The sequence below is a fragment of the Bufo bufo genome, chromosome 1 (assembly GCF_905171765.1).
Source record: "Bufo bufo chromosome 1, aBufBuf1.1, whole genome shotgun sequence".
In the NCBI taxonomy this organism is placed as follows: Eukaryota; Metazoa; Chordata; class Amphibia; order Anura; family Bufonidae; genus Bufo; species Bufo bufo.
The window spans coordinates 55,801,224-55,827,350 of NC_053389.1; the positions used below are offsets into that span (position 1 = coordinate 55,801,224).

A 26,127-nucleotide genomic window follows, 5' to 3' on the forward strand; every position below is an offset into this window, starting at 1 on the left:
ACTGAAGGATATTGAGGAAAAACTCCAAAACCTTCTGGATCCAACAATTACACTGCAGCAGACACATATGAGATCCTCCCACAAATAATAAAATATAGACTGCAAGGTATCCAGACCACAATAGCAAAACTCTTCAATGTTGTGATGAGTGTCGGCTACCTCCCCAAGAGCTAGAGCCAAGATCTCAAAACCCCCATACACTAGAGCAGAGACATGTACGACCCAGAAACTACTGAGGGTGTAGTGGCCCAGAGGGACATTAGCACTCCTACATTACTATTGCTAACCTGTTTGCCACCGTCGTATTGGTTTGCACCATCAACTGTACCACCAGCAGCAAAGTGTCATTTTGTTATATGAAAAAAAAAATTATGTTTATGTACTGTGCCTGGTTCACCAGCAGGTGGCAGTGTATCTGGCAGAGATTCCATTCTCCCCCCTTTTGGGCAGAAGAGGACTAGTCCTGGTTCCTACCAAGGGAGTGGTTGCCGGAAGCTGTTGTTTAAATTGAGTAGTGGAGTTCAGTGGTGGAGCGGTTGAATGAAGCAGCATGATGTGGTGAGGAGTATTTTCCCCTCACTGCTGCAGAAGCTTTGGGAAAGTAGCTCAGAGAGCAGCCCATTCCTGATATATAACAGGACTTAGTACCTCTGAGAGGGAAAACGGTGCCAAAGACACCCTACTCACCAAAAGGGTCACAGGATACCTCACTCTCATAAGAAACAATAACTGAAGCTGATAGGAAACAGACTGAATCCAGAGAATAGCACTGCAGCAGAGATTTAAAGCAAAGTAATCAAGTGTTCCTGCCAGTTTACCCTTAGCCTGCTGGAGCCAAGAGAAAGATCAAGTATTGTTTGGATGATACGAGTTTATTGCAAGTTTATTCAAGTAAAAACCGTTGCCCTTCACCAAGTCTGGACTCTACTTTCTCTACCAACTACGGCTTCTTTGTTGCTACGGCACCTAAGGGTACTTTCACACTTGCGTTGTTGGGTCGCGGGAACTGCCTGCCAGATCCGTAAATCCGTATGCAAATGGATAGCATTTGTAGACGGATCCGGATGCGGATCTGTATCACAAATGCATTGCAATACCGGATCCGTCTCTCTGGTGTCATCCGGAGAAATGGATCCGGTATTTATTTATTTTTCACATTTTTAAAGGTCTGCGGCATTAATGCATTTCAATGAAACATAATGCCGGATCTGGCATTCCGGCAAGTGTTCCGGAATTTTGGACGGAGAAAATATTGCAGCATGTGTCCCTATCCCCATCCCCCATCCCTACCCAATTATTTCCCGCCAGTCTTGGCAATGCTAATATGTATCTAGTCCTGCCAATAAAGCTTATTTGAATTTAATAGATAGATAGATATATAGACAGATAAACAAAGTTTTTTTTTATATCTACCTAGGCTTACGTATGGTCTTTATTGTCCTTCCCAAAGCGGCCAGGTGGTGGCAGTCTTTCCCCACACACGCACAGCACATCATCCAGCGAGCCATGCATCCATCATGCTGTTCTGCAGTGCACCACCAGCTGAGTGCTAACTGGATAAAAAATGGCCAGATCCTCTCCTGTTCCTACAGGGAGATCTTAGAGCCCTGCCATGGACATTGAAACAACAGGTGCAGCGAATGTCCTGCTGAATTCACAGCTCCATCAGCGACACCAGATTACCTGCTAGGTAAGTATGCTTTTTTTTTTGCGTAAGTGTAACGGGCAGGATAACAAAGGCACGTGATGTTTAGGGCTGGAATATTGCACTTCAGCATCGGTTGGTAAAGTTATACTGCCCCTAGGTGGATAAGAGGCGTAAAGGCCTAGGCAGCCAGCAAGGTTACCTGGGCAAAAAAAAGTGAGGGGGGGGGGGGGGGGATTCTCATCGCCTGTTGCTTTGCTGGATTATTTCCTTTGGTTCATGTACATTATACGTCAGGATTGGATTTGATCCTGAAAGTTTCTTATAGCAGCAGTCACTTCTCCTGACAATCCGGTAGACTGTGTACTGGTGAAATGTATAGGATGGCGTAACTGCAGAGGCAATAAACAGCTCCTACGTCTCTCCTATTATGCTGGGCGGTGACGAGTGCCGGGGGCAGGCTCGCTGATTGACATTGTCTACAAGGGTCCATAGAGATACTGCGAAGAGTCCTCTCATAGGGGAGAAGGGGTGGACGGAGCGGATTGCTGATGCTACACCTGTTATGTGAGAATCATGGTAAATAGTTACCTGCAAATGGAATCCTCGTAATAATAGCAAGATAGAAAAAATCTTTAAAAGCCTTCAAAACTAAATCAGTCCTGTCATAAATGTATCTGAGGTTTGACCTTACTGACCCCCAGGATTTATCCAGTCATGACAAATGATATGACTATTGAGAGCGCACGTGGAGTACACAGATCGTGTGAAAAGGGGTCCATTTCACCGAGACCACCAGCAGTAAAATAGGAAAATGAAAAGTTCTTGATTATTTTGATTGTACTGATAAACGAGGATAATGCACACAGTGATGTCACAGTACAGGGATAATATACACAGTGATGTCACAGTACAGGGATAATGTACACAGTGATGTCACAGTACAGGGATAATATACACAGTGATGTCACAGTACAGGGATAATATACACAGTGATGTCACAGTACAGGGATAATATACACAGTGATGTCACAGTACAGGGATAATATACACAGTGATGTCACAGTACAGGGATAATGTACACAGTGATGTCACAGTACAGGGATAATATACACAGTGATGTCACAGTACAGGGATAATATACACAGTGATGTCACAGTACAGGGATAATATACACAGTGATGTCACAGTACAGGGATAATATACACAGTGATGTCACAGTGCAGGGATAATATACACAGTGATGTCACAGTGCAGGGATAATACACACAGTGATGTCACAGCACAGGGATAATATACACAGTGATGTCACAGTACAGGGATAATATACACAGTGATGTCACAGTGCAGGGATAATATACACAGTGATGTCACAGTACAGGGATAATGTACACAGTGATGTCACAGTACAGGGATAATATACACAGTGATGTCACATTACAGGGATAATATACACAGTGATGTCACAGTACAGGGATAATATACACAGTGATGTCACAGTACAGGGATAATATACACAGTGATGTCACAGTACAGGGATAATGTACACAGTGATGTCACAGTACAGGGATAATATACACAGTGATGTCACAGTACAGGGATAATATACACAGTGATGTCACAGTGCAGGGATAATATACACAGTGATGTCACAGTGCAGGGATAATACACACAGTGATGTCACAGCACAGGGATAATATACACAGTGATGTCACAGCACAGGGATAATATACACAGTGATGTCACATTACAGGGATAATATACACAGTGATGTCACAGTACAGGGATAATATACACAGTGATGTCACAGTACAGGGATAATGTACACAGTGATGTCACAGCACAGGGATAATATACACAGTGATGTCACAGCACATGGATAATATACACAGTGATGTCACATTACAGGGATAATATACACAGTGATGTCACAGTACAGGGATAACATACACAGTGATGTCACATTACAGGGATAATATACACAGTGATGTCACAGTACAGGGATAATATACACAGTGATGTCACAGTACAGGGATAACATACACAGTGATGTCACATTACAGGGATAATATACACAGTGATGTCACAGTACAGGGATAATATACACAGTGATGTCACAGTACAGGGATAATGTACACAGTGATGTCACAGTACAGGGATAATATACACAGTGATGTCACAGTACAGGGATAATATACACAGTGATGTCACAGTGCAGGGATAATACACACAGTGATGTCACAGCACAGGGATAATATACACAGTGATGTCACAGCACAGGGATAATATACACAGTGATGTCACATTACAGGGATAACATACACAGTGATGTCACATTACAGGGATAATATACACAGTGATGTCACAGTACAGGGATAATATACACAGTGATGTCACAGTACAGGGATAATATACACAGTGATGTCACAATACAGGGATAATATACACAGTGATGTCACAGTACAGAGATAATGCACACAGTGATGTCACAGCACAGGGATAATATACACAGTGATGTCACAGCACAGGGATAATATACCCGGTGATGTCACAGTACAGGGATAATATACACAGTGATGTCACAGTACAGGGATAATATACACAGTGATGTCACAGTACAGGGATAATATACACAGTGATGTCACAGTATAGGGATAATATACACAGTGATGTCACAGTACAGGGATAATATACACAGTAATGTCACAGTACAGGGATAATGTACACAGTGATGTCACAGTACAGGGATAATATACACAGTGATGTCACAGTACAGGGATAATATACACAGTAATGTCACAGTACAGGGATAATGTACACAGTGATGTCACAGTACAGGGATAATATACACAGTGATGTCACAGTACAGGGATAATATACACAGTGATGTCACAGTACAGGGTTAATAAACACAGTGATGTCACAGTACAGGGATAATAAGCACAGTGATGTCACAGTACAGGGATAATATACACAGTGATGTCACAGTACAGGGATAATGTACACAGTGATGTCACAGCACAGGGATAATGTACACAGTGATGTCACAGTACAGGGATAATATACACAGTGATGTCACAGTACAGGGATAATATACACAGTGATGTCACAGTACAGGGATAATATACACAGTGATGTCACAGTACAGGGATAATATACACAGTGATGTCACAGTGCAGGGATAATATACACAGTGATGTCACAGTGCAGGGATAATACACACAGTGATGTCACAGCACAGGGATAATATACACAGTGATGTCACAGCACAGGAATAATATACACAGTGATGTCACATTACAGGGATAACATACACAGTGATGTCACAGTACAGGGATAACATACACAGTGATGTCACATTACAGGGATAATATACACAGTGATGTCACAGTACAGGGATAATATACACAGTGATGTCACAGTACAGGGATAATGTACACAGTAATGTCACAGTACAGGGATAATATACACAGTGATGTCACAGCACAGAGATAATGCACACAGTGATGTCACAGCACAGGGATAATATACACAGTGATGTCACAGCACAGGGATAATATACCCAGTGATGTCACAGTACAGGGATAATATACACAGTGATGTCACAGTACAGGGATAATATACACAGTGATGTCACAGTACAGGGATAATATACACAGTGATGTCACAGTATAGGGATAATATACACAGTGATGTCACAGTACAGGGATAATATACACAGTAATGTCACAGTACAGGGATAATGTACACAGTGATGTCACAGTACAGGGATAATATACACAGTGATGTCACAGTACAGGGATAATATACACAGTAATGTCACAGTACAGGGATAATGTACACAGTAATGTCACAGTACAGGGATAATATACACAGTGATGTCACAGTACAGGGATAATATACACAGTGATGTCACAGTACAGGGTTAATAAACACAGTGATGTCACAGTACAGGGATAATAAGCACAGTGATGTCACAGTACAGGGATAATATACACAGTGATGTCACAGTACAGTGATAATATACACAGTGATGTCACATTACAGGGATACTATACACAGTGATGTCACAGTACAGGGATAATATACACAGTGATGTCACAGTACAGGGATAATATACACTGTGATGTCACAGTACAGGGATAATATACACAGTAATGTCACAGTACAGGGATAATGTACACAGTGATGTCACAGTACAGGGATAATATACACAGTGATGTCACAGTACAGGGATAATATACATAGTGATGTCACAGTACAGGGATAATAAACACAGTGATGTCACAGTACAGGGATAATATACACAGTGATGTCACATTACAGGGATAATATACACAGTGATGTCACAGTACAGGGATAACATACACAGTGATGTCACAGCACAGGGATAATATACACAGTGATGTCAGAGTACAGGGATAATATACACAGTGATGTCATAGTACAGAGATAATATACACAGTGATGTCACAGCACAATGATAATATACACAGTGATGTCACAGTACAGAGATAATAAACACAGTGATGTCACAGTACAGAGATAATATACACAGTGATGTCACAGTACAGGGATAACATACACAGTGATGTCACAGCACAATGATAATATACACAGTGATGTCACAGTACAGAGATAATATACACAGTGATGTCACAGCACAGGGATAACATACACAGTGATGTCACAGTACAGAGATAATACACACAGTGATGTCACAGTACAGGGATAATATACACAGTGATGTCACAGTACAGGGATAATATACACAGTGATGTCACATTACAGGGATAATATACACAGTGATGTCACAGTACAGGGATACTATACACTGATGTCCCAGTACAGAGATAATATACACAGTGATGTCACAGTACAGAGATAATATACACAGTGATGTCACAGTGCAGGGATAATATACACAGTGATGTCACAGTACAGAGATAATACACACAGTGATGTCACAGTAAAGGGATAATATACACAGTGATGTCACAGTACAGGGATAATATACACAGTGATGTCACATTACAGTTATAATATACACAGTGATGTCACATTACAGGGATAATATACACAGTGATGTCACAGTACAGGGATAATATACACAGTGATGTCACAGTACAGAGATAATATACACTGTGATGTCACAGTGCAGGGATACTATACACAGTGATGTCACAGCACAGGGATAATATACACAGTGATGTCACAGTACAGTGATAATATACACAGTAATGTCACAGCACAGGGATAATATACACAGTGATGTCACAGTACAGAGATAATATACACAGTGATGTCACAGTGCAGGGATAATATACACAGTGATGTCACAGTACAGAGATAATATACACAGTAATGTCACAGCACAGGGATGATATACACAGTAATGTCACAGCACAGGGATAATACACACAGTGATGTCACAGTACAGGGATAATACACACAGTGATGTCACAGTACAGGGATAATATACACAGTGATGTCACAGTGCAGGGATAACATACACAGTGATGTCACAGTACAGGGATAATGTACACAGTGATGTCACAGTACAGGGATAATATACACAGTGATGTCACAGTACAGGGATAATACACACAGTGATGTCACAGTACAGGGATAATATACACAGTGATGTCACAGTACAGGGATAACATACACAGTGATGTCACAGTACAGGGATGATATACACAGTAATGTCACAGCACAGGGATAATACACACAGTGATGTCACAGTACAGGGATAATACACACAGTGATGTCACAGTACAGGGATAATATACACAGTGATGTCACAGTACAGGGATAATACACACAGTGATGTCACAGTACAGGGATAATATACACAGTGATGTCACAGTGCAGGGATAACATACACAGTGATGTCACAGTACAGGGATAATACACACAGTGATGTCACAGTACAGGGATAATATACACAGTGATGTCACAGTACAGGGATAACATACACAGTGATGTCACAGTACAGGGATAACATACAGTGCATTTGGAAAGTCTTCAGACTATTTTGCTTTTTTCACATTTTGGTATGCTGCGGCCTTGTGCTAAATAAAAAAAAATTACATTTTCCCCATCAATCTGCAGTCAATCTCCCATAATGAAAAAGTGAGAACAGAATGTTCAGAATCTTTTCTTATTTATTGAAAAGGGAAAAGGTTTGCTGACCTGGATTTGGGGATTTTCTGCCATTCTTCTCTGCAGATCCTCTCAAGGCTCTGTCAGGTTGGATGGGGACCATTGGTGGGCAGCCATTTTTAGTTCTCACAAGGTCTGTCCCTATGACACTCCTGTGTTGTCTTGGCTCTGTGTTTAGGGTCATTGTCTTGTTGGAAGATGAACCTTTGGCCCAGTCTGAGGACCAGAGCAAGATTTTCATTAAGAATATCTCTGTACTTTGCTTCATTCAGCTTTCCCTCAACCCTGACCAGTCTCCCTGTCTCAGCTGCTGAAAAAACACCTCCACAGCATGATGCTGCCACCACCATGCTATGGTATTGGGCAGATGATGAGCAGTGCTTTGTTTCCTCCAGACGTGATGTCAAAAAGTTACATTTTGGTTTCATCAGACCAGATAATCTTGTTTCTCACAGTCTGAGATTCCTTAAACCCCAGGTGTCTTCTAGTGAGAAGAGGCTTCTCTCTGGTCACTCTGCAATAAAGCTCAGATTGGTGGAGTGCTGCACTGATGGTTGACCTTCTGGAAGTTTCTCCATCTGCACACAGAATTTTGGAGCTCAGCCAGAGTGACCATAGGGTTCTTGGTCACCTCTCACCTGGGCCCTTCTCACCCCAATTACTTAGTTTGTGGCGTCAAGCTCTAGGAAGAGTCCTGGTTGTTCCAAACTTTTTCCAAGAATAATGGAGGCCATTGTGCTCTTGGGGCTGAGCTGCATCTAGGCCATGTATCCGATGACTATGACGTCACATGGCCTAGGCAAATCTAGAGTAGGCCGTGGCGCTACTGTGAGCGCTGCTGCTTTTTTAAACAGCTGATCGGCGGGGGTCCTGGGTTTCATATCCCCACCGATGAGATACTGATGATCTATCCAGAGGATAGGTCATCATTGTAAAACTACCAGACAACCCCTTTAAGGCTTTTGAAGTGCAACTGTTTTTGTAGAAAAATTTGTAAAACATAAAAGCTATATACCAGAATGAAGTTAAAGGCTATGGACACCTTCAGGAGCAATTTTTTTATAATTTCATTTCACTCATTTTGGGCTAAAAATCTTTTTTTCAATTGGTCTTTATTAAAAATTGTCAGTCTCCTTACAGCTAAACTCTTATGAAACTGAATATGGCTTCAATGGTGGTTTATCAGGTTAGGAGATCAGAGATAAGGCTTCACATGAGAAGTCAGCTGACGGGAATGAGAAGTGATACTTCTGATTTTTAACCAATGTAGCGGCTGACCATTTTTTTTTAATAGAGACCAGTTGAAAAAAAGATTTTTAACCCCAAAATGCAATAATAAAAAATTACCCTGATAGTGTTCATAGCCTTTACATGGCTTATCCAGGATTGCCTTTTTTTAAGGCCTCTTGCACACGAACGTTGTGCATCCGTTACGTGCATTGGGGACCGCAATTTGCGGTCCCCAATGCACGGGCAACATCCGAGACCCGTCCGTTCCGCATCCCCGTGATTGCGGACCCATTCAAGTAAATAGGTCTGCATCCGTGATGCGGAGTGCACAGGGGCCGGTGCCCGTGTATGGCGGGCCGCAATACGTCCACGGGCACATAATGTTCGTGTGCAAGAGGCCTAATACCACACACCCCCCTAGACCTGCCACTTAGTTCCAGCTCCGTTGGCCCTTGACTGTCTTCACTACGCTTTGGTCCCCACATGTAACCCTGGAGGAGGGTCACATGCGCTGCTACAGCCAGTGACCGTCCTTAGCAGTAACCTGCCACTTGGGGACGAGTTACTGCTGAAACCAGTCATTGGCTGCTGCAGCCCATGTGACCCCCTTCAGTCGGGGTTAGGAAAAAAAAGAAGAGGGTTAATCCTGTACTCCTATGGAGGGAAATATAGGATATAGATGCAGGGTGCCAAGGGTAAAGGCCAGAGACCAAATGTATTAAAAATAAGAGAACATGTCCTATAGTGGGGCATATAATAAAAGAATAGAAGCCGAAAAGGAGTAAGGCAGCCGAAGGTGATAAACTAAGAAATGGAGAAAAAAGATTCGCCTAATGGCGCCAAACTGCTAGCGGATAAAATAGCTCTATGGTAAAATCATATGTCAATAGGTGCCCCTTACCAATAAATAGTAAGATAATCAGTATTGGGTGACCATATGGTAGAACTATCTACCATCCGGTTCTGTTGTCCAATCTATAATAGCATACATAAAAGCAATATAAAGTGCTTTAAAAACATAAAAGACAGGTGGAATACACCACACTCACTTCACCAGGGAGGGGTGCTGTGGGATAAAGCTCTGTTAATATCTTTACTGAACCTTGCTCCTGAGGAAGGGGTCTGTCATCCCCCGAAACGCGTTGAGCTATACCTGACTGATCTTATTAAAGGATTATACCAGAGGTACAGAGCGTTGGACTGCCCTATATTCCAGTAACCCTACGAGCGAGCCAGGCGAGGGAGGAGGCTGTTGTGGGTGTCTGAGCTTTATCCCACAGCACCCCTCCCTGGTGAAGTGAGTGTGGTGTATTCCACCTGTCTTTTATGTTTTTAAAGCACTTTATATTGCTTTTATGTATGCTATTATAGATTGGACAACAGAACCGGATGGTAGATAGTTCTACCATATGGTCACCCAATACTGATTATCTTACTATTTATTGGTAAGGGGCACCTATTGACATATGATTTTACCATAGAGCTATTTTATCCGCTAGCAGTTTGGCGCCATTAGGTGAATCTTTTTTCTCCATTTCTTCTACCCCCTTCAGTGCCAGAAGTTTACACGTAGGGACCGAAGCGCAATGGAGGCAGCCGAGGACCGACAGAGCCAGAACCTACCAACGGAGCTGGGAAAATGAAAGGTGGAATCAGATTGCTTGCTATGGGCAACTAAGGCTACTTTCACACCAGCGTTTTGGTTGGATCCGGCAGGGTTCAGCAAAAACGCTTCCGTTACTGATAATACAAACATCTGCATCCGTTATGAACGGATCCGGTTGTATTATCTTTAACATTGACAAGACGGATCCGTCATCAATTACACTGAAAGTCAATGGGGGACGGATCCGTTTTCTATTGTGTCCGATTGTGTCAGAGAAAACGGATTCGTCCCCATTGACTTGCATTGGGGGTCATGACGAATCCATCTTGCTCTGCATCCCAGGACAGAAAGAAAACCGCATGCTGCGGTTTGCTCTCTGGTATGAGAACGGAACGGAATGCATTTTGAAGCATTCCGTTCTGTTCAGTTACATTTTGTCCCAATTGACAATGAATGGGACAAAACGGAGGCGTTTTTTTCTGGTATTGAGCCCCTATGACGGATCTCAATACCGGAAAATATTAACGCTAGTGTGAAAGTAGCCTAAGCCAGTTCTACTTTACACCAGTGTGATAAATCTCCCCCTAAGCAATGCATTATATGTACCATAAAATGGTGCCATCAAAATAAATAATAAGTCACATCCCCTTATAACCGTGAGGCTTCTACTTAAAATCCTCCACAGCATTTGGTTTTCTTATTAAAGGAGTTCTCTCACTTCAGCAAATGGCATTTATTATGTAGAGAAAGTTAATACCAGGCACTTACTAATGTATTGTGATTGTCCATATTGCCTCCTTTGCTGGCTGGATTCATTTTTCCATCAGATTATACACTGTTCGTTTCCATGGTTACGACCACCCTGCAATCCAGCAGCGGTGGCCGTGCTTGCACACTATAGGAAAAAGCACCAGCCTCTCTGGTGGCCAGGACCATTGGAGCGCACATAGAACGGCGCTTTTTTCCTATAGTGTGCGAGCACAGCCACCGCTGCTGGATTGCAGGGTGGTCGTAACCATGGAAACGAACTGTGTATAATCTGATGGAAAAATGAATCCAGCCAGCAAAGGAGGTAATATGGACAATCACAATACATCAGTAAGTGCCTGGTATTAACTTTCTCTACATGATAAAAGCCATTTGCTGAAGTGAGAGGACCCCTTTAAAGGGAAAGTACTGTGGTATTGATGTGGTTATATGACCTACATCTTCTCGTACTTACCTCCTTATTTTTCCAGATTAAATTTTTCTTTAACTGAGCAAGACAAAACTTTAGAAGCTGACATATACTTGGAACAATTTCATTTTCGACTCCCACTAATATTATGCTGCGGTGTGTCATACATAATGGTGAACATCTCTCTGTTTGAAAACAAATACCATATGTGAGTGGTGAAATATATCGTGAGTCACCCGTGTGAGATAACGATGACTCTGACACTGCAGTCTTACCGAGTATGAAAGGCTAATATTTATTAGTGGGGGAAAACGTTGTTTTGCTAGTCTTAAAGGGGTGGTCCAGGATTAGAAAACAGCGCCACACCTGTCCACAGGTTATATGTTGCATTGCAGCTTAGCTCCCTTTGATGTGCATAAGGGCTCAAGCACGCCGGGGAGCCAGAGGACAAGAAGAAAGGCAGTTCATGTGGGCGTGCCTGTATGCTGAGCACTTGATGCTCGGGAGCCCCAGCGCACCTCCTCCTTGGCCCGGGGCTCTGACGTCAGTACAGGCCGCCCCCCAGCGCTGGTTCCCCCGCCTAACGGACACTGCTGGCGCACGGAGGCAGTAGCGGCCAGGGAACCGTGACAATGGGTTGGTCAGTTGAAGCATGGACTACAGGGCCAGGACAAGAGGTAGATGGGAGAGGTGGTCACCTAGTAGATGTTGGGTGGCACTGGTTCAGAAGCCGCCTAACTTGGGTTGCCTGTCAGAACTGCCCAGCCTTTAATTTAATTATTTCATATGCTGGCATCGCTGAAGGACACCTGGCAACCAAAGTTAAAGGCCATGGACACATTTGGGGGCAATTAGTTTTTAATCATTGCGTTTTACTCATTTTGGGTTAAAAATTAATTTTTCAATCGGTCTTTATTAAAACATTTCATCAGTTTTTCCTCTACGGCTTTCTGTTTCTATGCATCTACAAGCTATTGACAGACTGAAGCCATCAGGGAGCTGCTCTGACGGCTGGATCTGTAGCCCTTATCTGTATTTTCCAAACAGCTCCTAAACACTCATTATGGCTAAATGCAGCGAGTCCCTGAGGAGCCGGTGTAGAGGATGGCCCTGATGATGTGTTATGTCACGGTGCACTCCCTTAGACCGTTTGCTCCCTGGGGATCGGTGCAGTAGAAATATAGCACTGAAGAATGAGGCCAGAGCTACACTAAACAAAGTATTTTCTTTTTTTACTAAGTGCAACGTAGAACTTTAAGTAGTGCTTCCGTGGGGTTCCGCTCCGCTCTTCCGTTCCGCAAAAAAATGGAACTTGTTCTATCTTTTTGCAGAACAGACGGATCACGGACCCATTCAAGTTGATTACGTCATCTTGCGCCGCGCGAGATTTTGCGCCTGATTTTCAAGCAAGATGGTGGCAGCTGGCCCATCACAAGCAAATGGATCAGGTAAGCATGATTTTTTTTATTTTAGATGCCGCGATCATGTATTAACGCGGCATCTAGTGGTTACAATGACAGGGAACAGTGCAATCGCCGCTCCCTGTCATTGCACCCGCTACTTACAAGAAAATGCGCTTCGTAGCAAAATAATTCATCACATAGCGAATTTTTTTTTGTGAGATTCGGAAAAGCAGCCGAATCAAATTTTCCAATAATTCGCTCATCTCTATTACCAGTCTCATAAGACTTCAGCTATAAAGAGTGTTTATGAGCTGTCAGGAGTTCAGAGATAATAGCTACAGATCCAGCTGTCTGAGCAGCTCCTTGATGGATTCAGTGTGAGGAAGAGAGCAATAGTCTGTAGATGCCCTGGAACTGAAAACTGTAGAAGAAAAACTGTTAATTTTTTTTTTATATAAAGACCAATTTAAAAAAAAAATTACTTTTTTTTAGCCCACAATGAGTAAAATGCAATGACAAAAAATTTACCCCAAAAGTGTCCATAGTCTTTAAAACAACAAATAGTTCCCACTATTATACTCATCAACATCTTTCAAAATACTGACAGCCTTCTGCAAGAGATGCTGCCAAACCACCAGGGAATGATAGGACATTCTATTAAAGGGGTGTCCCAATAATAACAAGTTATTCCCCCATCCACAGGTCCAGTCGCTGGGAGCCCAACTGATCTGTAGAATGGAGGTGGTCAAGCATGCTCACTACTGCTTCACTCACTGTCCATAGGACTGTACATCTCCATCAGTCCCATATACAGTGAATGGCAGTGCATGTGCTCGACCACCACGCTATTCAAAGATAGGACACGGGACCGCCGTTGACTTGTTATTAACTGTTGTTACTACCAGAATACCCTTAAAGGGGTTGTCTCACTTCAGTAAGTGGCATTTATCATGTAAAGAAAGTTAACACAAGGCACTTACAAATGTATTGTTCTTATCCATATTGCTTCCTTTGCTTTGCCTGTCTAGATTTATTTTTCCATCAAATCATACACTGCTGGTTTCCATGGTTACAGACCACCCTGCAATCCATCAGTGGTGGTCCTGCTTGCAAACTATAGGAAAAAAGCATCAGCCTCTCTTGGGAGCACACATAGGCTGGTGCTTTTCCCTATATTGTGCAAGCACGATCACCACTGATGGATTGCAGGGTGGTCTGTAACCATGGAAACGAGCTGTGTATAATGTGATGGAAAAATGAATCCAGCCAACAAAGGAAGCAATATGGAGAATCACAATACATTAGTAAGTGCCTTGTATTAACTTTCTCTACATGATAAATGCCACTTACTGAAGTGAGACAAGTCCTTTAACCCCTTCAAACTCGGGCCTGTTTTCACCTTCCTGCCCAGGCCATTTTTTGCAAATCTGACGTGTCACTTTATGTGGTGATAACTTTAAAACGCTTTTACTTATACAGGCCATTCTGAGATTATTTTCTTGTCACATATTGTACTTCATGACAGTGGTAAAAATAAGTAAAAAAATAATAATTTTTTATTCATGAAAAAAAAACAAATTTATCAAAAATTTAGAAAAATTTGCAAATTTCCAAATTTCAATTTCTCTACTTTTATAATAGATAGTAATACCTTCAAAAATAGTAATTACTTTACATTTCCCATATGTCCACTTCATGTTTGGATCATTTTAAAAATTACATTTTATTTTTTGGGGACGTTAGAAGACTTAGAAGTATGGAAGCAAATCTTGAAATTTTTCGAAAAATTTCCAAAACCCACTTTTTAAGGACCAGTTCAGGTCTGAAGTCACTTTGTGAGGCTTACATAATATAAACCACCGAAACATCACCCCATTTTAGAAACTACAGCCCACAAGGTATACAAAACTGATTTTAAAAACTTTCTTAACCCTTTAGGTGTTCCACAAGAATTGATGGAAAATGGAGATGAAATTTCAGAATTTCACTTTTTGGGCAGATTTTACATTTTAATCAATTTTTTCCATAGCAAAGCAAGGGTTAACAGCCAAATAAAACTCAATATTTATTACCCTGATTCTGCGGTTTACAGAAACATGCCACATGTGATCATAAACTGCTGTACAGGCACACGGCAGGGTGCAGAAGGAAAGGAACGCATATGGTTTTTGGAAGGCAAATTTAGCTGAACTGGTTTTCAGATGCCATGTCCCATTTGAAGCCCCCCTGATGCACCCCTACAGTAGAAACTCAAAAAAGTGACCACATTTTGGAAACTACAGGATAAGGTGCCAGTTTTATTGGTGCTATTTTGGGGTACAAATGATTTTTTATTGCTCTATATTACGTTTTTTGTGAGGCAAGGTAACAAAAAAATTTATGTTTTGGCACCTTTTTTTTTTTTTTTTATAGCGTTTAACCGAGGGATTAGGTCATGTGACTTTTTTATAAAGCAGATCGTTATGCACGTGGCAATACCTAATATGTATACTTTTTCTTATTTATTTAAGTTTTACACAATAATAGCATTTTTGAAACCGAAATAATGATATTTTAGTGTCTCAGTCTGAGAGCCATAGCTTTTTTATTTTTTGACCGATTCTCTCAGGTACGGTCTCATTTTTTGCGGGATGAGGTGACGGTCTGATTGGTACTATTCTGGGGGGCATACGCCTTTTTGATCACTTGCTGTTGCAATTTTTGTGATGTAATGTGACAAAAATTGCTTTTTTTTACACAGTTTTTTTTTTTTTTACGGTGTTCATCTGAGTGGTTAGGTCATGTGATATTTTTATAGAGCTGTTTGTTACGGACGTGGCAATACCTAATATGTATATATTTTTTTATGTATTTCACTTTAGCACAATAATAGCAGTTTTGACACAAAAAAAATTATGTTTTAGTGTCTCCATGTTCTGAGAGCTATAGTTTTTTTATTTTTTGGGCGATTGTCTTAGATAGGGGATAATTTTTTGCGGGATGAGGTGACGGTTTTATTGATACCATTTTGGGGGGCATACGCCTTTTTGATCGCTTGGTGTTGCACTTTTTGTGATGTAAGGTGACAAAAATGGCTTTTTTTTACACTGTTTTTATTTTTATTTTTTTATGGTGTTTATCGGACAGGGTGGATCATCTGATATATTTATAGAGCCGGTCATTATGGACGCGGCGATACCTAATATGTGTAGGTTTTTGTTTGTTTTTTCAGTTTTTTATTATAAAATAATACTTTATTAATTTTATTACTTTATTAATTTTATTAAAAACACTTTTTTTTCCTTTACTTTATTTATGACATTCACTTTTGGGGGTCTGATCCCCTCTGCAATGCATTACAATTCATCTGTATTGTAATGCATTGCCTGTTAGTGCATGACACTGAGTCATACACTAGCAGGTTGCCTAGGAGACCGGGCCTGAGGCTGGATCTCCTCGGCTCCCATAGAAGGCAGTTCCCGATGCAGTGCAAGGCATTGGACAGCCTCTGCATGGCATCGGGCTGCCTTGTGCCGCATCGGGTCCCCGACACAGCAGTGCGGGGACTCAATGCTTTCCCTCACCTGACACAAACCTCTTCTATGTCGCGGTCAGCGTGGACCGCGGCATAGAAGGGGTTAATCCGCCGGCATCGGCTTTTACAGCGATGCTGTCAGATACAGCAGGGGCCCGGCTACCACGGACTACCGGGCCCCTGCAGTGATCGCGCGGGCACCACTCCGGTGCCCGCACGATCACTATGACGTACTATTAAGTCAAATTGCGGGAACTCAGTGGTTCCCATGACGTAACAGTACATCAAAGGTCGGGAAGGGGTTAAAGGGGCTGGCCACCCTCTGGTTACTGTTGACCAATATGTCTGTAAGATAATGATATGACACTTACTAATATACCCTTTGGTGATTTTCTGTGACTTTGCTATATTTCATAAGTAATCCCCTTGTTAGGCAAATCTTCAGTGCTGTCCACACAGGAGACCTGTCCATAAGATGGCTGCTGATGGAGGGTCATGACCAGGCAAAAAAATAACACCAGACCTATCACTCAGCCTTCTCTGCCCAAATACACCACATCCGCCATCTGCACTTGAAATTTAGAGAGTGTAGTGCAGGTGTAGTGTATTTTAATGGAGGAGACTGAGTGATTTGCCTGGTCACATGACCCTCCATCAGCAGCCATTTATGGACGGGACCTCTGTGTGGACAGCACAAAGGACTTGGCCAACAAGTTAGAATACCTTATGAAATATAGAAAATGGCGCAGAATATCAACAAAGGCTGTATTAGTAAGTGTCATAGAGTCATCTTACAAACACATTGATCAACGGTAGCCAGAAAGTCGACAACCCCTTTAAGTCAAGTTAAATTGGGGCAATGCTACTAACTGCGCCAGTGGTTCCACACCAGCAAATCAACATCTGAATGGCTAAAGAAGAAAATCTAGGACCTCAACCCCATTGATATGCTGTTGGCAGATTTTACAGTGCAGCCATTGAATTGAATGGGGTTGCAGCCTGTCTCGTAGGTCATGACCGCAACCACTGAAATGCCCCCCCATCCTCATATGCCCAGGCCCCTCACACACAATGTACTTACCTTGCTCCCCGGCACCCACGTCGCTTCTGAAGCCCGTATGTTCGCCACTGCATTACCCTGTCGTGCGGATGAAAACATCCGGCGTCGGGGTGGGGATGGGGGGGGGGCTCAGCCAGTGGCAGGTGGTGACGGGGAAGAGCCTCTCTAGCGTCACCCACGCCACAGGGAGATGCAGGGGTGGCCATGCAGGCTTCAGAAGCGACGCCGGTGCTGGGAAGCGGGGTAAGTACATTGTGTGAGGAGCCCAGGCATATGAGGGACATTCCAGGGGTTGGATAACCCCTTTAATGGCTCCTCTGCTACTTGGCAATTATTGGTTTTGTGATGTATGCCATGGCCAAGGTCACCTTGTAGCGCCAGCCTTAAAGGCGTTGTCCCACAAAAAATATTCAGCAGTTTGTTTTTTTAACAAATCTCTTTTTATTGAGAGAATGAAAATATCAGATCATCACAGATGAGATATAAGCAAGGATAATACGTACATTAGAAGCAAGACATAAGTGATCCGACATTTTCCAGAGAACCGAAACATCAGAGTATGCATAGATACATGTTTCGATATGAACATGGAAATAAAGAAAAACAAAAAACTTCAACGGTTCGGTTGATTCTACAAGTAATATTGCAGTTATGAATCTTCATGTGTGCGCCCAGTTCCGGATGCCCCTCTCGTCCAGATATACGGAATATATGGGTAAAATACCCTCCCTCAACACCATAGTTTTAAAACTATTTCGCCCTAAACTCTCTCCAAGGACCCCACAACTCGAAGAATCTACTATGTGTCCTGTTAGCCCAACTTGCCAATTCCTCCATCAAAAATATTTGGTCTATTTTTGTGTACCAATCCTCCAAGGAAGGAGATGTAGGCCGAAGCCAATTTAGTGGAACTAATAGTCTAGCTGCCTGTACTAATATGGTCGGTAGGTCCGACAAAGCTGGTCGCCAGGTGACAGAAGGCAGCCATAGTAACACTGATGTAGGGGATAACTTAATTTAAGTTTTACAAATTACATTCACCTGGCATTTTACCAGCGCCCAAAATGGTTGGATATTCGGGCAGAACCATAAAATATGACCCAAGGTACCCCTCGCCCCTCCACACCGCCAACATAGATCATTCATTGAAAGTCCCATTCTGAAAAGCTTGAACGGGTCATTATATCAGCGAGTCATAGTTTTAAATGAATGTTCCTGTATTGTGATGCATTTAGAAAACCCATGGGATCTCTGGTATATCTGAGTTAGTTCATAGGGGGAGAAAGAGCGGTCTCAGTCAGATTCCCAAGCTCTAATAAAAGCTGGGGTGCTAACAGGCCTCTTAGTCAGTAACCATTTATACAAAAACGAGATGCTACGCCTAGGTAGTTTCTCATGGGACGCGAGTTGCTCAAACCAAGTAGGGACAGGGGGTCTGTCATATCTGGCTATTAATTCTTGGCAAGCATTCTTAAGCACATTAAGTGCCAAGAAATTTTCCACTCCCACTTAGGCCTCATGCACACGACAGTATTTTTTCACGGTCCGCAAAACGGGGTTCCGTTGTTCCGTGATCCGTTTCCGTTTTTTGTCTCCGTGTGTCTTCCTTGATTTTTGGAGGATCACCAGACATGAAGGAAAGTGAAAAAAAATCTAAGTCAAGTTTGCCTTGCAAATGATAGGAAAATAACGGACGCGGACGCGCATGACAATCTTGTGTGCCTCCGTGTTTTTTCACGGACCCATTGACTTGAATGGGTCCGCGAACCGTTGTCCGTGAAAAAAATAGGACAGGTCATATTTTTTTGACGGACTGGAAACACGGATCACGGACGTGGATGACAAACGGTGCATTATCCGAGTTTTCAATGGACCCAGTGGAAGAAAATCACGGAAAACGGAACAACGGACACGAAACACAACAACAGTCGTGTGCATGGGGCCTAAGTCTGAACAGAACGGGGTTCTGTCCTTCTCTGTTTAATCTGGTGAGGAGGGATGCCAATGGGGTGTTCTTGAGTATTCTCCAGAATTGTGGAATGGTTGGCGTATCAGCTTTTAACAGGAAGGGAATAGCCATAGCTGGTAGATTGTAGGGTGGAGTCGAAAAGAGTTCCATATGACCCGTGAGGTTTTTAACTGTCATAAAAAGGCTCATGGTTAACCCCACTGGTTTAGCATCAGTTAAATCAAGTCCCCATAGGCCCGCTAACTGCTTTTCTGTCAGCATCGCAAGCTTAATATCTGCTCCCAGGGGTCTGTAGGCTGGTACACAAAGAAGTAACCATCTCTTCAGTTGTATGGCTTTATGGTAAGAAGCTAAGTCTGGGAGTCTGAACCCTCCATGTGAACGGGGACTAATTAATCTATCATAAGCCACTCTGGGTTTCTTATTCCTCCAGAGGAATGCCGTAAACAATTGACGGACACGCCGGAAGAATGATTGTGGCACACTAATCGGTATCATTTGTAGCAAATAAAGCAATTTTGGAACTATATACGTTTGTAGGACATTCTTGCGACCAATCCATGAGACCCATGGGAGCGTTAACGAGTGCAGTTGGATTTGTATTTTCCTTAAGAGGGATAAATAGTTAATGTTATACAGTTTTGAGGGGTCGCTTGTGATTTCCACGCCCAAGTATGTAAGGGAAACGTCATTCCAATTAAATGGGTATGTCGTTTTGAGAGTCTTCAGCGTGGCAATTGGTAGCGATATTCCCATCGCCACTGATTTAGAGTAATTTATTTTGAAGTTAGATAATTTTCCAAAGGTGGAAAAAAGATCTAAAATCATAGGAAAAGCTTGTCTGGGGTTTTTGACTAGTAGCATTAAGTAGTCAGCAAATGCTGCACATTTATGTTTGGTAGGCCCAAACTGCAGACCTCTAATCAATGAGTAGTAACGTTTCCATAACCATTATAAACAAGGACGGGGATAATGGACAACCCTGACGGGTGCCGTTGGTGATAGGGAACTTGTTTGACAGTGTGCCATTGACTCGTACTCTGGCACTGGGTGCGCTATGGAGAGACTTTATCGCTTGTATGAACTCAGAGGGGACTCCAAACCTGTGAAGGGTACGCTGCATGTATAACCAGTCGACTCGATTGAAAGCCTTTTCAGCATCGGTACTCAACATCACAAGAGGCTGTGATTTAAGTTTAGACCACAGGATGGCGTTAATGAGATGACAAGATTGGAAGTGACCCTCTCTGCCCATCACAAAGCCAGCCTGTTCTTTATTAATAAACTTGGGTATCAAAGAGGACAACCTGGAGGCTAGAAGTTTGGCCCAAATCTTTATATCCAAATTTAACAACGAGATCGGCCTATAATTACCACACTCTTTTGCGTCTTTACCTTCTTTATAAATGATTGTGATCGTGGCCTCTAGAGCCTGGTTAGGGAGAGGTTCACCCCTCACCAACGCCTGACACCACTTCGTCAACTGGGGCAAGAGGGATGGGAGAAACTTCTTATAGTACCCTATCGGTAGACCATCAGGGCATGGTGCTTTGCCCAAAGGAATTCCCTCGATCACCCTTTTTACTTCCTCTTCTGAAAAAGGTTCCGTCAAACTGAGGCCATCATCCCTGCTTAGGACTGGAAGTTTCAAGGCTGTTAGAAAATTATCCATGCGGTGTACTCTTTCAGCCTCTGACAGCCCCTGTGAAGTTGTTCCCGAAGAGGTCCCAAGATTGTATAGCTTTTTGTAAAAAGAGCAAAATTCTGCCGCTATTTCAGAAGTGTTGGAGACATATCCACCTCCTAAGGATTTAATGGAGGAGATGAATTGCGCATCTCTTCTCTGTTTGATTTGGTGGGACATAAGTTTGCCTCCCTTGTTTCTGTGTAAGTATTGTTTAAATTTGGCATACTGATATGCTTTTGCGCACTTAACGTTAAGTAGCTCCTTCAACTGCCTCCTTAAGGATTTTAGCTCATCTTGAGCATGGGTAAGTCTGGACTGTTTCTGAATAGATTTGATGGTCGCTAATTGGCTTAACAGTGAAGTTCAGTTTCTTTTGTCTTTCTTTTTTAACCTTAGCACCTAAGGCAATGAGTTCTCCATGGATAAAGGCTTTGTGAACCTCCCATATAATTGTCTGGGACGTATCGTTCACCGTGTTATCGTGGAAATAATGGGACAGTTTGATAGACAAGTCAGAAATGTGTGTGTCTGCATCAAGCAGAGTTTCGTTTAGGCGCCACGACCATTCCCTCACAGGGAGGTTGGCGAATGAAAGCGTGGGGCGTGGTCCGAAACTGTGATAGAATCTATTTGCGACTGTCGTAACATGCCAATGTGTGAGTTGGAGAGAAAAATATAGTCAAGTCTTTGGAATGAATTATGTACCGAGGAGTAAAACGTGAAATCCTTATCTAAAAGGCATGCAAAGCTCTCCATGTACAAATAGTAGCAGGCACTCGCTGTTACAGCTGGATACATGTATACTTTATTAAGAAAAGAAAATACAGATAAAAATTATATGGATAAAATGATCAATAAAAATTAGTATAAACAGAGCTCTGTAATTTCTCAGCTATCTTTCTAGGTAAGCTGGATGTGTGTTATACACTTTGATGAAATGGCTCAGTATGGTTAATTTCTAACAGTCACTGTATATTTATAGATCTGTTGAGTTACTACAGTGTAACAGGTCCCGACGTTGCAAATGTTGAAATAAAGCAGTTCTAGGTGTAATATTATGATTCCATTATTGCATTGAAAGTCCCAATACTGATTATGCCAGGTATGGTAATCAAATTGCTGGTTTCACACACCGTAATGCAAATACTAGTGTCCAATTCAAACTTCATGTATTGCAGACAAATGTTTCCAGAACGATTTTACACCTTTCATCTAATAATGTAACTCACGTTTCTGGGGGTGATGTCGTCTCGAGGATGTGCCTGGACGCGGCGTCCCGCTTAGTCTATGGCACTGTTCTTACCTCTAATTATGACCTTCCCCTTTGTGGAGTGCTTTCTTCTTTTGGTGTTGTTCTGTTAGCCGGAGTGATGATGTGCTGCGCTGTGTGTGAGCGCGTCGGTCAGCGTTCCTCGAGGTTCCCGTTCCTGTCAGTTACGAGTATCTCAGTAAACCGTTAATTCCGCCTAACGTTTTCTTTGACGCGGTAGACTTGCCTAGGGATGTGTCTAAATTTGGGTACAGGGAAACGTTAATGTCGCCCCCAATAATCCTCATACCTTCAGTAAAGTCCTGGAACTTCAGTAGGGTCTTGCGTAACCATCTATGTTGTCTGGTATTGGGTGCATAAAGGCCTGCTATTGAGACCAGAAGGCCCCCTATTTTGCCCTTTATGAATAAGAATCTGCCCTCGGGGTCGTCTTGTATCAGAGTAAGTTCAAATGGGACATTTTTGCTAATGGCAATTCTTACTCCCCTAGAGGCTGACGAGTAGGTACAGTGAAACCATTTAGGGAATTGCGGATTTGAAATAAGGGGAATTTTCCCCTTTTTAAGGTGTGTTTCCTGTAAAAGACAAATGTCACTACCAAGTTTTTTCAGGAGCATATAAATCTGGGACCTCTTCTGTGGTGAATTAAACCCTCTGACATTGAAGGTAGTAACTTTTAGTTCCGCCATTTAATAACGGTAACCGGACCTAGAGCAGATAGCTGACATTACACCGCATAGACATAGTACATACCAAATATAGACCCGTCGAGCCAAGTCCCATGCAGGGCGTGCACACAGTGAGGGGACACCTGGGTATCAAATGGGGCGCGTCCAAGGAGGCTTGGATTACTAGACACATATAAGGAAACAAGTAAGCTGAGTACATAATAATTGGAGAATATGCTGAATACACAATAGCGGACAAATACGCTGAGTACATGAATAAAGAAGCTGAGTACACTAGTGCAAGTAGAAAAGCTGGGTACATATCTTTGAGGAACTAAGCTGAGTACATCTGTATGCATGGGGGAGCCACTCACACCTGAGCATGCGTCTATGCTGAATACATAAATTGGAGAGCGAACGCTGAATACATATAATGGGACAGGTAGATCAAATATGAGACACCAGGTAAGTATGCTGGCTGCAATCAGGAGAACAAGTAGTGGAAATACACAGTATGGGCTTTCTGTTAAGACAAGGACTGGCAAGCTGGGCATCTGGTGACTATTTCGAAGTCTGGGCACTAACCAAGAAATAGACATGGTAGGTAACTGACATTGAGGGGAAAAAAAGAGACAATGCAGCAGCACTCTGCAAATCAGACAAAGTACAACAATGCTTACAAAAATTATGGTGCTAATACTACGCTTATTTATAAAAGCGAGATGCTGGGAGGTGCTGACTAACCCCCTTTTTTTGCAGATTTACAATGCTTGAGATGTGGCACTCCAGCGAGTCGTGCACTCCTGATTAGCTTGTCTGCCCCATAGACCGATTTTAATTACTGTAGCCTGCTCTCACTACATTCATTGGAAGCTGTCTAGCACCAGTAAGGGTATAGAGTGGGCTCAGCATACATGTTGGTACCTGCATCCCTTGTAATGGAGGCCATTTTGGCACAAAAAATGGAAAAAGGCAGAGTGGATCCAACATGCATGTGGGTCCAACACTCCCAGAATTTTATGGCGGTCATTATGGCGCATAACAGGTAGTATTTAGTGTTAGGACCCGTCTAACAGAGATCGCCTTGACGTTCGGCAGACGGGCTTAGATGGTTTTGTACAAAATGCATTGTCCAAGCATCTCGCTTTCATAAATAAGCGTAGTATTAGCACCATAATTTTTGTAAGCATTGTACTTTGTCTGATTTGCAGAGTGCTGCCGCATTGTCTCTTTTTTTTCCTCTCGGTCTTTGCCATGGCAGCGTGCACCTGCGCACTGGGAGGTGCTGACTAACCCCCTTTTTTTAACGGACATTGAGCATAGTGGACACTCACCGAGGGGGCATCCGGGCTGAGCACATGACCACCAACCGAACCGTAATGAGCAAAAATAAAATTATAACAGGAACTACATAAAACCTTAAGCATATGAAAATAAAAGAATACGGCCGAGGTTATGCACCAAGGCTGCAAGGCGGGGGGGGGGGGGTAACTGTATGACCGGAGAAACATCCCAACCCACTTCAAAGGGTTAACTGAAACCTTGCCTGGTACACAAGTCCAGGATCAGTGTTAATAACTGGAATGCACAATTTGAGAGTTATAAAAAGACATAAACTCTGTAAAGGGAGATATCTAAATCTCCTGAAGACATGGTATAGAGATAAACAATCTCAGGAGGGACAACAGGGAAGCGCCACCGAGAGCAGCTAGCAGGTGGAGAGTTCAGAGTTAATTCTACTGGATAAGAAAATTGGACACAGGAACTCCAGGGGTTAACGTGGGCTCTTCAACCCGGCATCTTTCTGCTGGTAGAGGATCTCTGCCGGGACACTGCCACCCAAGGGTCTGAAGATGGTAATTGAGGCAGACGAGAGGTAGAGATATCAATCGGCAACCAGGAATATATTTCCAGCGGAGCGATTTCCAGGATTTTCCATGCGGCCCGCAAGTCCTGGGGTGATCTAACTGAACATCTTCTGCCGTTCTTTGCAAATGTGATCCCAAAAGGGAATAGCCACTTATACATCACTTTCTGATTTCTCAGATGATCCGTGAGCGGCTTCAAGACTCTGCGCTTGGCCAATGTAGAGGAGGCTAAGTCTTGATAAAGAGATATGGGTGAGTCCTCATAGGATAAGGATGGCTTTTTTTCTCGCGGCTTGAAGGATCGCAGCCGTGTCCCTGTAGCTTAAGAGGCCACATATGACATCCCTCGGGGGGTCTTCATTTTTAGGCACAGGGCGTAAGGAGCGATGGATCCTTTCTACAATAATGGCGGATGCCCTTTCATCTCCCAGCAGGTTTGCAAATAGGGCTAAGGCAGTCCCCTCTAAGTCTTCATGTGTCACAGACTTTGGTAGCCCCTTCATACGTATATTCTTTCTCCTGCTCCTATTTTCCTGCTCCTCAATCATGAGGAAAGCATTATTTAGGGCAGTAATTTGCTCCTTTGAGATGTCGGATAAAGCTGAGCTGTGAGCTATTACTTGCTCTTGGCGGGACTCCAGCAGCTCAACTAGGGATCCCAGGGCCCGAATGTCATGGTGCAAGTCTCTTACCTCCTGCAACAGAGGAGCCAGGGCCTGTGACAGCGACTCTGTGAGGAAAGACTTAGTGATGTGTTCGGCATCATTCTGTGGATTGTCTTCCACTGGGGACTCTGCATAGTCCAGCTCCTCCTCGGCCTCTCCATATTCTGCAGTTTTTAAACCAGCAGAGGGATCTGAATACT

The 26,127-nt window shown here is 42.8% G+C and overlaps 1 protein-coding gene across 1 annotated transcript in view; it reads left to right on the plus strand.

The window, feature by feature from the left end:
* Positions 1-1,522: 1,522 nt before the first annotated feature.
* Positions 1,523-26,127, plus strand: part of LOC120995324 (germ cell-specific gene 1-like protein) — a 52,675-nt gene continuing 28,070 nt past the window's right edge. Inside the window, exon 1 of the mRNA XM_040424450.1 lies at positions 1,523-1,690. The gene's annotated coding sequence lies outside the window, so the exon portion shown is untranslated. The remainder of the gene's footprint in view (positions 1,691-26,127) is intronic.